The following is a 17,809-nucleotide window of genomic DNA, read 5'->3' on the forward strand; positions in this document are numbered from 1 at the left end:
TTGGATAGCATATTCTTGGCGGTGGGGGTGAGCGGGTTGAACCAGAGAGAGAAATATTTAGCCAGCCATTAATTTCTGGCCACAAAGGGAGCTTTTGAAGAGCTTGCGTTAATTTCTCCGAATCGAAATTGCACTTTTCAACACAGTGAGGCTACTGTGATTGCAAATAGCCTCTCCTCTTCCCAGCTGACTGCACTTGACAGCACCAAGCCTCCCCAGGTGAGCTCTGGGGGAAACGGGGCGGCGTTGTTTTTTTGTTTGAAAAAGCTAAGGACGTAAAATGTAAAGTAGGGGAAAGAAAAACACAGAGAGTAGGAAATTGGAACAGTTAACTCGTGAAGGTTAATGAGAGCATGGAAAGAAAATAGCACCTTGACTCTCTAAACTGAAGCATTACTGAAGGAAGCAACTCCTCCTCTTTTTTTCAAGGAAATAAGTAATAACCTCACACATGGGAAGCTTTCAGTTTGCATTTTTGAATGCCTCTGGGGGGTACAACATTTCTTGCTTCTTTAAGAAAACAACAACCCCATTAGACTTTCCTTTCAGGGCCAATTTTATTTTGAAACTGCTACAACAGCAATTAATCAATCTTGTACTGTTTCAGCATCCAGACTTTGGAACTCCTTGCCTATTGATATCAGCCTTCACTGTACTATTTGGTGCCTGCTAAAAACATATTTTCTTAGGCAAGCCTATCCAAACCAGCATGCATTTTTACCTGTTTTTTTAAAGATTATTGTTGATTCTATTTATTTTTTTAAATAAAGAATCATTTTTTAACACAGTTTCATTGTTTTCTTCTTCCCGTAAACCCCTTTGAGGCTTTTTAAATAAAAAAATAATCAAGTGGTACATACTTTTTGCAAAACAAACAAACAAACATTATTTTTATTATTATTTGATTAAAAAAAATTGAGAAAGGGACATAGCTCAGTGGTAGATCATCTGCCTTGCATGCAAAATGTCCCACCTTCCATTCCTGGTGTCTCTAGTAAAGTTGAGAAGATCTCTTGCCTGAAACCCTGGAGAGCCACTGCCAATTAGTTTAGACAATACTAAGGTAGGTGGACCAGTCGTTTGACTCAGTATAAGTCAGCTTCCTAGGTTCCTAATGATGTTTGCTCTGATTCAGCTTTAAAGAATAGGTTTCACGTGAAAAGCTTGAGGCAACGAAACAAAACACAAAACAACACACTTAAGATATGGAGTGTTAAAGTGCAGACCTCTGCCTGGAAAGAGTAGGGCAAAAGGTAGGCATGGATAAGCCCAGAGTCAGTGCACATGGTCTTTCCAGCTCATTATTGTCTACACTGACTAGCAGCAGCTTTCCGGGGGTTGAGATAGGGTACCTGGAGATGCTGAGGACCGAACCTGGAACTGAATCACACAGCTCTATTCCTGAGCCATGTGCTTCTGAGCAGGGATTAGGGATGTTGAGAAAGCACTTTGTCTCTAATTTTGTCCAATCCATTGTACAACATCTGTGTGTTTTGTTTTTCCTGCCACTTTTCCAAAAAAAAAAAAACCCTCAAAAAACTACCCCAAAACGGATTAGGAGATGCATAGCATGTGGTTCATGAAACAGTGCTTCTGTAAACCATACTGAGTTGGAGGATGTTAACTTCTAGTGAATTTGTTCCACGAGAAAGGAAAAGTAAAGATCTATGTGAATGTAAAATAACAGCTTTAATCAAAGGAAGAAACAAGAGTGATGCTGTAACCTTTGCAAAACTTGGGTAGGTGGGTGGAGGGTGGGACCCTTCTGATGGGCTTGTGCCTAGTGTTTTCTTTGTAGCTGGTTCCAGAGCCTAGACCATCTGTTCCTTGTTGTAGGTTGTTAAGTTGAATGCACTGCCAATACAAATAGCCATGCTCAATGTTTGTTTGCATAAATTGTTTTGAAAGCTTCGCAACGAATTTTGAGGATTATGTGAAGGGAGAGAGAGCGGTGTGGAGGATGGAAGGGAATATAAATGCGGGGATGCGCACTGCAAGTCGTACATTTGTTATAGGAAGTGTAATAATCAAACCAAACCAGCCACAATTGTATGATTCTGAAGTATTTATTTATACATACATACATACATACATACATACATACATACATACATACATACATGGGGACCCAGGTGGCGCTGTGGTTAAACCACTGAGCCTAGGGCTTGCTGATCAGAAGGTCGGCAGTTCGAATCCCTGTGACGGGGTGAGCTCCCGTTGCTCGGTCCCTGCTCCTGCCAACCTAGCAGTTCGAAAGCACGTCAAAGTGCAAAGTGCAAGTAGATAAATAGGAACCGCTACAGCGGGAAGGTAAATGGCGTTTCCATGTGCTGCTCTGGTTTGCCAGAAGCGGCTTTGTCATGCTGGCCACATGACCTGGAAGCTATACGCCGGCTCCCTCGGCCAATAATGCAAGATGAGCGCGCAACCCCAGAGTCGGTCACGACTGGACCTAATGGTCAGGGGTCCCTTTACCTTTACATACATACATACATACATACATACATACATACATACATACATACATACATACCCCACCCATCTGACTGGGCTTCCCCAGCCACTCTGGGTGGCTTCCAACAAAATATTAAAAACACAATAAAACATCAGACATTAAAAACTTCCCAAAACAGGGCTGCCTTCAGATGTCTTCTAAAATTCAGGTAGTTGTTTATTTCATTGACATCTGATGGGAGAGCGTTCCACAGGGTGGGTGCCACAACCGATAAGGCCCTCTGCCTGGTTCTTTGTAGCTTTACTTCTCACAGTGAGGGAACCGCCAAAAGACCCTCGGCACTGGACCTCAGTTTCCGGGCTGTGCGCTGGGGGTGGAGATGCTACTTCAGGTATACAGGGCCAAGGCCCTTTAGAGCTTTAAATGTCAGCACCAACACTTTGAATTGTGCTCGGAAAAGTACAATGAGCCTACTAGATCAGATCAATGGTCCATCTAGCCCACCCCCAGTGGGAAGCCAGCAAACGGGACATAAGGGCAACCGACTCTCCCTGCTTACAATCCCCAGCAACTAGTTTTCAAGGTGCAATGCCTCAGATACTGGAGGTAATTTGCAGCCACACAGCTACGGTAGTAACTTTTGATAGCCTTATCCTCCATGAATCTGTTGAATCCCTGTCATCAAGTTGGTAGCCATGATCATATCTTGTGGTAGTGGATTTCATAGTTTAACTATGCAGTATATTGGGGGGGGGGGTACTTCTTGTTTCTCCTGCATTTAGCTTTGTTGGATTCTAGGTTGGTTGGCAATGGTAACAGGGCCTTTTCAGTGGTGTTCCTTGGTTGAGGGATGTTCTTCCTAGTTAGATTCACCTGTCTCCCTCATTATTAACTTTCAGGAATAATGTGAAAATGTTCCTTTTTACCCAGGCATTTGGTGGCTGAAGGGTACTTACTGTTCTTGGTAACCCCATGATCATTGGAAGGAATGTTGTTGTTGTTGTTGTTGTTGTTGTTGTTTTAATTGCAACCTTTAAAAGATGTTTTAAAATCATAATTGGTTTCTCAGAAAGTTTTAACTGAGAGTGTGTCCAGACTGTTACTCTTTTGCAGGAGGGATTGAAGCTCATGCCATATATTTAGGTTTGTGCAATTAAAGTGAATCAAAGAATTCTGTCATGCTAGTGCAACAAATCCACTTTTTAAAAGAAATGGACTGTTTGCAGTTAGGAAAGTGACAGAGAAATGCATTGAACAGTGTGGATGAGTGAAGACACACCACAAGCAGATCAGGATGAATGCACTTTGTTGTCTAATTGCCCCAGAAACAAATCAAAATGATTGCTGAATAAAGGCCAGATTGAGGCCTCATCTACACTATACATTTAAAACACTCTCATACCACTTTGAACAGTCATGGCTTGTCCCAAAGAATTCTGGGAAGTGGCGTTTGTTAAGGAAGCTGAGAGCTGTTACAGACCTGCAATTCCCAGAATACCCTAAGAAGCAGGATTGTGTGTTAAACCACTGCAACTCCAATCATGCCTGGAACATTGGCCATGCTTACTGGGGGCAGAGGAGAGCTGTATCTCAGCAGCATCTGTTGCACCAAAATACCTCATTTAATCCCCTTTTAAGCAATTTAAGAAATCAGCCATCAGAACATCTAGTGGCAGGGAGCCAGTACAGATTCTTGCATAACTCCTTTTGTGGGGGGGCGCACACATGTGTTCAGCCCTTCACGAGTCTCATTTAAACAAGTGTCAAGTGAGCTCCTCAAAACCCTTCATGCTCCTTTCAAAAGGAGGCTTTTCTGGATTGCAAGTGGCCACGCCCTCTTCTCTTCTAGAGCATGCAAAGATACCCTGTCCTAAGGGTTAGAGGGAAAGCTCCATACAATTGCTACTCATCATTGCTTAGCAGTGGTAATTCTCTGGTTTTAAGTGAATTGACCTTACCGCTTTCATCTTCAGGTAATATGGCCTTGCTTATAATTCAGACCAGGAGTTTATGGAGATTTCCAAAGGGGCCCTGAGCTTTGCTTTTACAATGCCAGTTAAAGCATTCGTGCTGATGACAGTTAAATTGTCGAGGGCTCTGTTCTTCATTTACATCACAGACATCGAGGTCCTCCGACGACCTCCCCCAAATGGAAGCCAGATGTTATCCCCGTGTATCGATGGTCCGCTTTGCTTCGTTCCAAACACTTCTCTTGACTCTCAACTCAAACCTTCTGTCTCCCTTGTCACGCTCTGGTGTTTAATGGTGTTTTATTGCATTAGTTCACAAAACCCTTGAGTTTTCCAGTTGTCCTAAGGTAATGGACTGGATCTGTACCCATTTGCTAATACAAGGTCTTTTTTAGTAGGTAGCAGATCTATTAAGCATAAATCAAAGTTTCCGATAAAATATGAGATTTCCACTGAGCCTCACAAAAGGGGGGGGGTGGAGGTAGGCTTGTTGAAAATATATATATATATAATGGTTATTGTATCTTGAATAAGCTAGACTTTAAAGCCTACCTTGGGATTTACAGCATCCCTTGCCTAGACATTACATACAAATCCACCATGATGATTTGGCATCATGTTCTTTTTCCTTTCGCTCATAAAACCACAGTGAACTTGCAGAAGGCAGTGGAGCTTCTCATTTTGTTGGATGGTAGAGTATTTTTTATACCCCTACAAGAGGAACACTTAAAAAAACATCAACCGAATAACCTAAGGTCATGGTGAATAAAAATAACATTTTCAAATGATTTATTAATTAAAATCTTCTAAGCTCACCTTGCTATCAATGTACAGCCTCAAGGTGGCTAATGATACCATTGACCATAAGCAGAGAAACAAATTAAATATTATAATAGTAATAGAGCCAGGGTGGTGTTGAAGTCAGAGTGTGAACCTAGGGGACCATGGTTCAAGTCCTAGTCAGTCATGACCAACGATTCTACCCCCCCCCCCATTCAAGACCAGCCTCTTATTTCCATCACAGAAACAGTCCTTTTAAACAACAATAATAGATGTCATCCTATGCATAGCATTAAGGTCCAAACACTTCCAAACAAGGCAGTGAATATATGCTGTACTAGTGGGGTCAGATTTTTCTTTTCTTTAACAGAACATAAGCATTTTCTCGCAATGTGGTCCGTGTTTTGTTTTTGCAGATGCTTGTAGATTATCACAGAGGAAGTTAATGTGCACTTCGGAATGGTCTGTGGAGCCATAATACTGTGATATCGGTTTCCCTTGCGCTCTGCGATGACAAAACAGAGCCACAGAAAACAGGATTTTTCCAAGAAAAACAATGTTAATTGTCAAGTGTCTCAGTTTACTGCAGATTATCATGTGAAATCCAATGCTATCCAAACACGTGGGACATGTCATCCTGGATCGCTGAAGAAAGAGAAACCAAAGTGGGTATATTTGTTAATCAGTGGTTGCAAGCGGTATGTGTTTCAACATGTCCTAGACTATAAAGAAAAACACATCTAGGCTTAACTAGGAAACCACTCGATGTAACATCGCTGGAAATGTGATCGCTGGACAGACAAAATAAGTCACAGCCCCACAGTTCCATTAACCCTGAGTCGATTCCTCATATTGTGCTTGGCAATTGTTTGCATGGCCAAACAGACCACAAAAGTTTGTAATAATGAGAAGTGTGCATGTTTTTAAAGTAACAACTGCCACCCTCATTCTGGAACGTACAAATTAAGGCTTGGTATTGCCAAAGCTTTAACATGCACTTTCAGCAGTAAAGCTGAACATACAGCCAGACATTTGTGGGGCTAATTTAAAATAATGGGTTTTTAAAGTTACTGCTACTACTACTATTACTGTTACTAATATTGTTATTATCACAGTTTCAATCTGCTTGGGAACTAGCAAACAACCTATATGTGTTAGAACTGCATAGACTGTATACAAAACTGAAGCTTTTAGAAACTAGTGCAGCAGCAGCAAATCAGTTTGCCAGTGTGGTGTAGTGGTTAGAGTGTTAGTCTAGGACCTGGGAGACCAGAGTTCAAATTCCCACTTGGCCATGAAGTTCACCAGGGGACCTGGTTTACAACCTACCTCTCAGCCAACCTACTGCACAGGGTTGTTGTTGTGATGATAAAATGGAGAGGAGGAAAAGTGAGATATAAATGGAATGAATGAATGAATGAATGAATGAAATTTGAAGCCCAGATTTGTGAGGATGTTTAAGTGTTTCAGCTGTATTCTGCACAATTCATTAAGGATGTGTTAATCATCTTGGATTCTTACATGTGGACAGATTTGGTCAGTTGCTCTACAATTGACTTTGTAAAGCAACTTTTGAATCAAAGATGGCAGGAATTTTGGAGATGGACTGTAACATTGTGGTAGAGCACCTGCCTCGCATGCAGAAGGTTCAATCCCCGACATCTCCCGGTAGGACTGGGAATATCTCCTGCCACTGAAACCCTGGAGAGCCGCTGCCAGTCAATGTAGACAATACTGGACTAGATGGACTAATGATCTGATTCAATATAAGGAGAACTGCAGCCACAGTGAGCAGGGTAAGAACTGCAGCCATGGTGGCCAGAAGGGATACTGCAGTTAACTTAATACATAACAGAAACTTTCCTTGTTGCAATGGGCTGCGAGTTGGGGCTGAAGAGCACTCAAGATCAGAGAACCAAACAGAAGGTGAGGCCAGAGAACAAGCCAGGACTCAGGACCAAAGTGCAAGATCAGGAACACACGACACGCTATAGCTCAGGTGAATCTTGTTGGTCAGGCCAAGCCCAACTGGGAAAGGAAGTCCTTTATACACCTTCCTGCCCAGAGAGCAGCAATGGGCAGCCTGGGTCGGGGAGCCAGGCCAGAACTAAACGTTTCTTCCCTGAGAGGCTACAGTTTTGCAGCTAATCACATGGGACAGTGCTTAGAGATGCCAGACAAGATCATGGAGATGGAAATGGAGAAAGGGACACCTCACCTATTATATGCAAATGAAGTCTGTGGCCCCCTAACTGTTGTTTGAACTACAGCTCTCATAATCCCTGATCATTGGCCATGGTGGCTAGGAGCGATGGGAGCTAGAATCCAAGTACATGTGGAGGACCACGAGCTCCCCAAACCCTGAGTTAACAAGGCTGAGAGACAGAATGGAATATCTAAGAAAAGGGCAGGCTGTAACTCAGAGCAGGAACAACTTACACTATGCTCAGAGGCTATGTACCTCCAGATACCAGCTGGTGGGCAACAACAGAACCTTCACGCCTTGAGCTTCTGGGGGCATATGACTGGTCACCCTTGGATACAGGATCCTGGACCACATTGGCCATTGGCTGATGAAGCAAGGCACCTACCCCCCATTTCCCTGATGAACATATTTGGGTAACTGGCCACTCAAACAACCCCAAATTTCCACTGGATGTCAGTGTTCCACAGAAATGCAGTCAGTGCATTTATCTGGCAGTTAAAAATTGCTCCTCTTAAGTAAAGCAATTCAGAAGTGACAGTTCTCTCACTGTTCAAATCCACCTTAATTATAATGCAAACCCTGGCAGGAAGATTATGTTTACAGTGAAAGACATCTAAAATGACTTCCATCCTGGCATGCCAAAGAGAGAGAGAGAGAGAGAAAGAAAGAAAGAAAGAGAGAGAGAGAAAAGAAAGTTGGGTTTAGTTTCAGAGAAAACAAATGAACATTTTTCACTCATCTCCCCACAGCCTTGCTATTTTGATATGCTGTTAAAAGGAAGGGGGGGCTGGTTTTTCCTATCTGACACTTCCCCCTCTTTTTTTTTTTTGGGTACGCACAAATATTTCCCCCCCTTCAAGAACAGCAAAAGCATGAACATGTCACAAAATGATTGATTGCTTGGTGTGTTTCAGCCTTTGATAATTAAGCCGAACACAATGTCTCCTTTTCGCTGCTGAATGGGATTGTGCGGGATCCAAAAATTTCTCATGGCAAAAAAAACAAAACAAAATACCAACAACCCAGGAAAAGAAAACAGAATATAAATAACCCTTTTAATAACCAAAAGGCACCCATCTGTTGCACAACACTGAGCGTTGCGTATAGATCCAAAAACCATAACAATACAGGCGGCTTGTAATGGATGCTATGGGAGGTTACAGAATTAAGAAAGAACCAAAATTTCAGATCTCTTCCATCTTCTTTCAGTCATCTTTCTTTCTTTATGATGAATGTAGCCCACAGCCAAGGGGTCAAGAGAGAAGACCTTGTTTAACAGTTTAACTTTTGAACTCCATGCCCATTAGTATTGGGGAGGTGCCTCTGCTGCATTGTTTTCAGCATCTGCTAAAAACTTATTTCTACATGCCTGAAATAACATTTCTACATGTATTTCGGAATCCTCCCTTTCCCCCCAACCTTGATGAGGAAATACAGGTACATGAATACTCCTCAAGCACTTTATCCGTGTGATAAAACCAGAATAGAAACTATTGACTGGCTTTCCCCTTCCTTTTGGTTGAATTTATTTGACATGGTTTCCAAAAGTCGCATGTTTCCTGAGCTCCGTAAGGCTTTAATTTTAATACATGGTGTGAGATGCTCTTTGTCGCTGTTACACATCAAACTGGCAATCTTGAGGTTGCCAGGACTTTTGCTTATTAAAACAGGCAGCATCCTTGCCCAAATCCTCTCTTTGTCAAACTTTGGAACTTTAAGATATATCCTGTATTGGAAAATGACCGAAGGCACGGTTGTCTCCTTTTGTAGATGTACCATTCTAAGTGCAGTCAATTAGTGAAACTTAGAAAAATCAAGGCTATATGGTCACATATGCACCTTAAATTAAAACAGTTATATCACTTTGACAATCCTGGCTTCACCCAAGTAATCCTGTGGACTGTAGTTTGTTTAGAGCGCTGAGAGTGGTTTAGGGAGTCATATTCCCTGCACACAGCTACAATTTCCCATAGTTTCCTGGATAATGCAGAAACTTAAATGCCGCTATCCTTTGAAATTTGTCCTTCTGAGAATTTTGCAATGTGGTTCTACATCCCAAACACACAAAAGCATCTATGTTGGTGACAATGACATAGTATACTATATACATACTATATTAGGGAACATTGCTTGAGAATGCATATTTTATATATTTTATTTATGAAATATTAAAAATAGCACATTAAAATGTACATATTAGGAACAACGTGCATGAAAATGTGTATGATTTTTTGTGTACTCTTTATAAATCAAAAACAAATAAATTGCATAAATGGTACAAACTGCATGGAAGACTAGAGAAGTGGGAAACTGAAACTGACAGATTTTGAGAACATTCATGGTGAGTTCCGGCACCTCTTTTTCTAGAAAAATAGTGCTGAGTTTTCCAGATTTTAATGCTAGTGCTTCAGTCCCATTTTCTTACATTCCTTTCACATTGCAATACCTGGTGGCTTTTTCACCAATATGCTATTTTTTTTGCTAAAGTTTTGATAAATTTCATTCACACCAGTTTGCCTGGTATGTCATTGGACAAGATTTGCTACTGTGCCACCCTTTCTGCACATGCGTGCTTCTGTTCCCCCATGACCCCCCCCCCACAAAAATAACAGGAAAAAAATGTATATGGAACCCAATTTCATCACTTTATTCCTGCAATTTTCCATGTTAATGTGCCTACAAAACATACTTTTTTCTGGAATCAAATAACACAGAAAGAACCGCCAAACTTTTGTTGTGTTCCATCAGTTTCCAGAAGTGGCTCAAATACAATGCTGAAATTAACAGTTGGGGAGACATCAGAAAACTGCCACATGAATGCAGCCTTACTTTTGCAACCTGTAAAAGCAGAATGTTCTGAATGTAAAAATAAAAATAAATAAAATAAAACATGAAATGTGCTACTGATTTTATACTCAGGAAAGGGGAGGGGGAAGCATTTTGACTAATCTAGAAGAGGAAAATATTTTTCTTACATCTTGTGTGTGTGTGTGTGTGTGTGTGTGTGTGTGTGTGTGTGAAGACCTTTGTGTCGTTTGCTTCCCTCTGCTGACCCCAGGTTAAAGTTTTGCAAGATAGCCCTCGTCTGCTCTCTGTCAACGTTTCCTTTCTACAGGAACTCCTGGAGATGGCTTGGTGGGAATCCAGTGATAAAAAAAGTGGGCCTTGTTTCTCATTCACTGAAAGGAAAAGAAAACCAAAGGAAAGAGTGTTTCCTGCAAGTCTTCGGTCAGTCGATAAGCTTAATTGGCTGGGTCTGTCTCCTGTTCATTGATTGCACCTCTTAATAAAAGAGCTATTGATTGGCATGCTGGAGAACAGTAGCTTGTATGGGCTACTGTTCCTCCTAATGTTATTACTACATCAACCTTTTTCCTGTTTCTGGCTCTTCGGCATTATAAATTATGTCAAATGCCAACAGCTTCACCCTCTTCACCCCCCGCTCCCCACTGCTCTCCAACTTCAGAATAGTTTCCTCTTATTCATTCATTTGACTGCCTTATCGCCCTATGCCTTCTCCCAGGAGGTGCACATGATCCCAAAGAGAGAGCGAGAGAGCTGCCCCATTGCTATTCAAAAGTAGTATCGTTAGGAGGACTGTGTTTTGTGTTTTAATTAGGCCTTGGAAATCAGATCAATTGATGTGCCCTGACATAGCTTTAATGTGACTGTGATGAGTGGCCTGCTCTAGCAGGCTGCCAAAGGCCCCCAAAGCCTCTTTGAAGGAGCTGACGACATCCTTTGCAACCAAGAGCGGTCAATTTGCATCTAGCAGAGGTGGGGAACCTCAAGCCCAGGGGCCAAAATGCAGCTCTCTAAGCTTCTCTATCTGGCTGTTGGGACATTACCTAGGCCACACCCCTTCACAAGGCCAGACCCTTCACCCACCCTGCTTTGCACCTTTTTTGAGTGTTTTTCTTTTTCACTCACCAGGATGTGCCCCTTGAACTTTGATAATGCCCTTTGCTTTCCTGGATAGATGTGTGAGTGTGCAAAGAAAAGGGCCTCCTGTATGGAGGTAAAAATTGCATTTGTTGCCCCATCCACTTTGGCCACTAGGCCCGCCCTCCACTGACTGACACATGACCCTTGAAAGGTTGTCCAAGCGGGAATGTGGCATAGCAGGCCGTAAAAAAAGGTTCCCACAAGCATACTCTCCAATATGTCCAAGCCCAAAAATGGGATGCATGTCTTCCAAGCCATGCTCCTGAGTGAGTCACATGACCCATGTGAGAGTGAGGCCCTGGGAAAAGGCACTTTATTGGGGGAGGGGGATCACACAAGATCATGGTGCCCAAAATGGCCACACACAAGAAAAGGGATGTTTCAGTTTTCCCTGGACTGTTGGGTGTGATGCACAACAGGCATACAGGACTTGGGGTTGTGGACTGTTAAACAAGGTCTTCTCTGTTGACCCCTTGGCTGTGGGCTACATTCATCATAAAGAAAGAAAGATGACTGAAAGACGATGGAAGAGAGCTGAAATTTTGGTTATTTCTTAATTCGCCTTTCTTCGGGTCAAGCCTGTTTGTTACTTCCTGTAATGCTCAGCATTGTTCACCCCCCCCCTTTCAATATAAAGCCGCTATATTTAGCTTTACGGCATGCACTACATAATATCCTGTCATAATTACCAGCCTAACAACATTTTTCTATAAATCTTTAAATGCCTGGCATCTGATGATAATGCTGTAAAGGGGCTGTAATGTAAATGTATGTGTACTTCCTTGCATTTATTGTTTAAATGAAAGGAGAGTGGGTAGTTGGGGCAGAGAGAAGGGAGATTAATTAAAGATTTAAGTATTCTCTGTGAAGAGTCTGCTTCTTCATTCGAGGGTTTGGCTAATCCTGAGGATTGTAAAGCAGTCTAAGGCTGTGTACACATTTCCATTTACTGTGGCTCCAGTGAGTTCCCACTGCTGGTCTTTGAAGCCAAGTACACATGACATCATACGCATCCTGTAGTTTCTAGAGAATGCTGCTGCTTGATGCACTTCCCCTCAAACCAGCTTCCATCAGTTTTCACAGAATCATAGAATTGTAGAGTTAGAAGGACAGATCGTGAAGCTGAGGCTCCAATACTTTGGCCACCTCATGAGAAGAGAAGAATCCTTGGAAAAGACCCTGATGTTGGGAAAGATTGAGGGCACTAGGAGAAGGGGACGTCAGAGGACAAGATGGTTGGACAGTGTTCTCGAGGCTACGAACATGAGTTTGACCAAACTGCGGGAGGCAGTGCAAGACAGGAGTGCCTGGCGTGCTGTGGTCCATGGGGTCACGAAGAGTCGGACACGACTAAACGACTAAACAACAACAAGAGTTAGAAGGGACCCTGAGGGACGTCTAGTCCAACCCTCTGCAATACAAGAAGATGGCCATCCAACCCTCTGCTTATAAACCTCCAATGAAGGAGTATTGTTGGCGTCTAAATCCCACCAGTCCCAGCCTACATGACCAATGGTCAGGGATGATGGGAATTGTAGTCTAGCAACATGTTAGCTTTCCCCTCCTTCAAGACAAATAAAAAAAAACAAGCATGAGTAAAAGGCCCTGTTCATTTATCGCCTTCATTTAGTCAAGCAGATTCTGTTCACTCTGCTGCTAGTGCGACAGTTCTTCTAGGGCAGGGGTGGGGAACAAGTACCAGGATATGTCCTGATAGGCACATGAGGCCTTGCTGAAGCTCAGGAGGTCTGACTCTGAAAAGGTGACTACCTGGGAAGCCATCCTGGGTGTCATGGCAGAAGAAAAGTTGGGACATAAATGTAAGAAAAGAAATAAACTGGTGGCCCTCCAGATTTCATTGAGCACAACTCCTACCATCCCTGACCAATAGCCATGATGGCTGGGGCTCATGGGAGTCCACCAACATATGCAAGGGCACAGGTTCCCCATCCTTGAGTTAATTGTATTGTGCAATGGGATTGGTAGGGTGGAAGGCAGGGAGCCCAGCAGTAGGTGGAGCTAAAGACAAATGGCAGGCAGAACTAGTTTTAATTCTAATTTCACCTCCATCCTCTTCTCTGTTGAGTTCTATAAATGCAACACTGAGACCAAGGAGGAGGAAGATGACAGCAAGTGTCACCCCCTTGACAGGTTGGAGGTAAGAAGGCAATACTGACGATGGTGGGTCAGTGCCTCATTCATAATAATGGATGAGCCCCCACTGTGTGTGCATGTTTACCAGCCAATAGTGTCATGAGGAAGTAGCCTTGGTGAATACCTAGAATTAACAAGTGCATTTCTTTCTTTTCCTTGTGTAAATTACCCACCGGCATATGTAATATTTTGATTTACCAGTCCTCCTGTAGCTTGGCTTGATGGCTAATGCATCTGAGAGTCACAGTGCATAACCTAGTCAACTAAATCAACAGGAAGCAAGGAAGTGTGCCAGAAATGGATTAAGGAATATGTTTAGGAGAAGGGGCAAAGAAAAACCCTCCTAGCGTCTGGAGACCCATTGATTTCCCATGATTCTATACCTTTGTTAATTAATTGATCTGCCATGAAATAAAATGTGTGACTCAGAATGGTCTGCATTATCTTAAAACCAACAAGAACATTTGTGCGAAATCAAATGGATGTATATTGAAATGATTATTTGATGTACAGTATTATATCCAGTGCTATTGAACTGGAGCCCAAGCACCTATGGAGGGCCACACATCCCCCAACCCTGCTCTCAGTTACTGTGGAAAGGAGGCCACCCTGATCCCTTTCTCAAAGTTCCAAGGAGAAGGAGGGTGCTCCAGTCCATCTTGGTATCTGGACACGTGGGCTGCTGTGATGGAGCCACCCAGTTACCTTGAATGCATTTGTCTCCCTCTTTAAAAGTCAGGCAGCATTTGCGTTCAGAGTTGGAGTGATTTCCAGTCCTCAGTTCATCGTTTTTGAAAAGAGAAAGCATAACTCAACGAAAGATGGAACCATTAAGCACACAGTAAAACCATCAGAAGCTGATGATTGATTCATCTATTGACCAACTGTATCAGGGATATAGAGACTGTGATTGAAATGGTAAGATATCCTGACAACTGACTTCCATTAGGGAAACACTCCACCCAGGAGATGCTCCATGCTATGTGTAATCTGCAGTATACCAAACCAATCATTGTGCTCTGCAGGTGAGGGTGTCCTGCAGACACCTTTGCTCTGTGTGATATAGGAATCGGGCCCTTAATGTGGTGACACGTGCCTACCTTTTTGGAGCTCCCTTCTGTTACACATCAGGTAGGCGCCATCTCCATTGCCTTCCAGGTGTCATTTAAAGATCTTCATTTCTCACCAGGCCTTTTAACTGGAGCTCTTTAGCTCACACTATATGTGTGCTGGATCCGACACCATTTTTACATATGAAATTGTATTTAATTGCTTTCATATACAGAGTGGGTTTTTTATTGTTGATTTTTAAAAACTTTGAAATAACTTCAAAATCTTTTATGGGAAGTGGTTCATAAATGGGATATTTCCTGAGAATGTGCAGTCACCACACATGGATTTGGGTGTGTTGTTGGATGTTGTCTCAGTTTGGGGGGGGGGGTTACCTATGATCTATCAGAGGACAGCAAATGCAATTTATTTTATATTTTACTTATTACATTTATACTCCACTTTTGCTGCAAGGATCTCAAGGTAACACACATAGTTCTCCTCCTCCCCATTTATGCTGAGAGGCAGTGGCTGGCTCAAGGTCACTCAGGGAGTTTGATGGCTGAGTGGGGAGTTGAACCCTGGTCTCCCAGGTCCTAGTCCAACTCTCTTAAGTACTACCCCACACTAGCTCTTAGGGATCTTATTTTGTTGGAGAACACTTACAAAAACACCACCACCCAAGCAACTGTAAGTTGGCCTTCAAACCTGATGCCTGAAATATCTTATGCTTGACATTCTAACTTATTGATAAGGTGGTCATTTACCGCATCACTAGGAAAGAAGCAATGCGTCACCAAGAAAGGGGGCACTGGTTTGCATAAAAATTGCATATACATATTCATATCATAGATGAAAATTTAGAAATAATAACTACTTGAACTAGAAATTCCTCCCTTGGTGGGGCAGACTGTGCCCAGGTTACCTTGTGTCTTACAAAGTCTGCTGCCAAGTTGTCAACCCCTTGATTGGCACCTTCCATCTCCCTTCTTAGGATTCTAGATATCATTAAGATTGCTTTGGACTAAAGAGCCCAGCAGGGACGCGGGTGGCGCTGTGGTCTAAATCACTGAGCCTAGGGCTTGCCAATCAGAAGGTCAGCAGTTCGAATCCCCGCGATGGGGTGAGCTCCCATTGCTCGGTCCCAGCTCCTGCCAACCTAGCAGTTCGAAAGCATGTCAAAGTGCAAGTAGATAAATAGGTCCCGCTCTGGCGGGAAGGTAAATGGCGTTTCCATGTGCTGCTCTGGTTTTGCCACACGTGACCCGGAAGCTGTCTGCGGACAAACTTAACAGTCAGGGGTCCCTTTACCTTTAAAGAGCCCAGCAGAGAGGGAACCACCCTCTGGAATGCCAGGCATGTGGCCACCCTTCTTATAGGGCTTTGGGCTGCCTCTCTCTATGGTTGTCTTTCTGTGTAAGGAGGCGTTGATCATTTCCCAGCTTAGCCTATTCTTTATTTAGCATAGAGAACAAAGGGAGCAGCTTGATTTCCCATGGGACTTCCCTCACAGGGTGGCACTTTCCCCCCTGAACTTTTAAAGGCATCTTATGTGTTGCTTTGCTTTGGGTGGATTCTGAGTAGAAATATAAATATGCATCTTCCTCTTAATTCACAAATGCAATTTAGCCTATAAAGAATTCATGTTTGCATACGAAAGCAGCACCTCTTCTTCCTGCAAAGTTCCACCCACCCTCCCTCTGTCCATCCCTCCCTCCTTCCACCTCAGTTTCCCCCTTCACCTTGGTTCTTTCACACCAACAATGAGGGAAGAACAGCCTTTCTTTCTTTTTCTTTTTCTTTTTAAGAGGGGGGAAATGAAGCTAAAAGAGAATATTCACTCGCAATTGTGAATTCCAAGCCATCCTCAAAGCCCTTGAGTCACATTTCAGGCCTGGATGGCACTTAACGGCCCATAATCTTCTGGCGGATGGGTTTTGCAATACGCAAGCTGCGGCAAATGATTCAGTTTAAGGAGCCGAGGTGCTCCGGGAATTGGGGGCAGCGAGCGAGATGCTTGCCATTGTTTTAATTATTTATTTATACAATGCTTGAGTGGGCAAACAGAAGAGGGATGGCTGGGAGGCCTCCCCCACCACACACACACACACACACACACACACACACACACCACCATCCCCTAATCAAACATCCGTTCTTGGCAGTCTGTGCTGTGATTTAGGGAGGGGTGGTGGAAGGCATTGCAGGCATTGCACCTTGATTTTCATTTGGATTGAGCTTAGTCATCAGCTGGAAAGGCCATGGCTCACTGTGGTAGAGCATCACCTGCTTTGTATGGAGAAGAACCTTGATTCAGTTTCCAGCATCTCATAAGAACATAGGAAGAGCATGCAAGATCAGGGCAATGGCCCATCTAGTCCAGCATCCTGTTCTCACAGTGAGCAATGACATTCCTGTGGGAAACTAGTGAGCAGGATTCAAGCGCAAGAGCACTCTCCCCTCCCGTGGTTTCCAGCAACTGATATTCAGAAGCATTGCTGCCTACAAATCCACCCTGAAACCTTGGATAACTGCTGCCAGTCTCTGTAGACAGTACTGTGCTAGAACAGCCAAGGGTCTGACTCAGTCCACAGTCACACCATAACTTTAAAACACTATGATACCACTTTAAGCAGTCATGACTTCCCTTGAAGAATTCTGGGAGCTGTAGTTCGTTCAGAGTGCTGAGAACGGTCAAGGACCCCCTATTCCCCTCAGAGAGCACCAATTCCCAGAGTGGTTTAACAATAAATTCCTCATCATAGGGGATTCTGCTCCCAGAATTCTTTGGGGCAAGCCATGGCCCTCCATGCCTTGCTATATAGTCCTTGGGGCTCTCTCCGGGTCCCACACCCTTGCTGGCCACCCCCCTTACCAGCCCTGATTCGCACCCTCCTCACGTGTTTTTCCCTGGCTGGAATGTGCCCTTGAAGTTTTATAATGTGTCTTGCTTGCCTGCTTGGAGGAGAGAGAGAACAGTATGTGCGAGTGTGTGTAAAAGCTAGTCTACAATGCAAAGGCAAAATCTGCACACACTGTTCCACCCACTTTTGCTGCTGGCCCTGCCCACCCTTGTTCTCTGGCACCTGGAAGCTTTGTCACAACATGGCCCTCAGGTTGAAAAATGTTTTCCACCCCTTATGTCAATAAAGCCAGCTATGGACCCATCCGAAATGGCCATTATGCCCTTATGTTCTGGTTCAATTTGGGGTTTTTTATTTTTAAAAAAATCTCTCTCTCTCTCTCTCT

Source organism: Zootoca vivipara, chromosome 6 (genome assembly GCF_965207765.1).
Source record: "Zootoca vivipara chromosome 6, rZooViv2.hap1.1, whole genome shotgun sequence".
NCBI classification, from domain to species: Eukaryota; Metazoa; Chordata; class Lepidosauria; order Squamata; family Lacertidae; genus Zootoca; species Zootoca vivipara.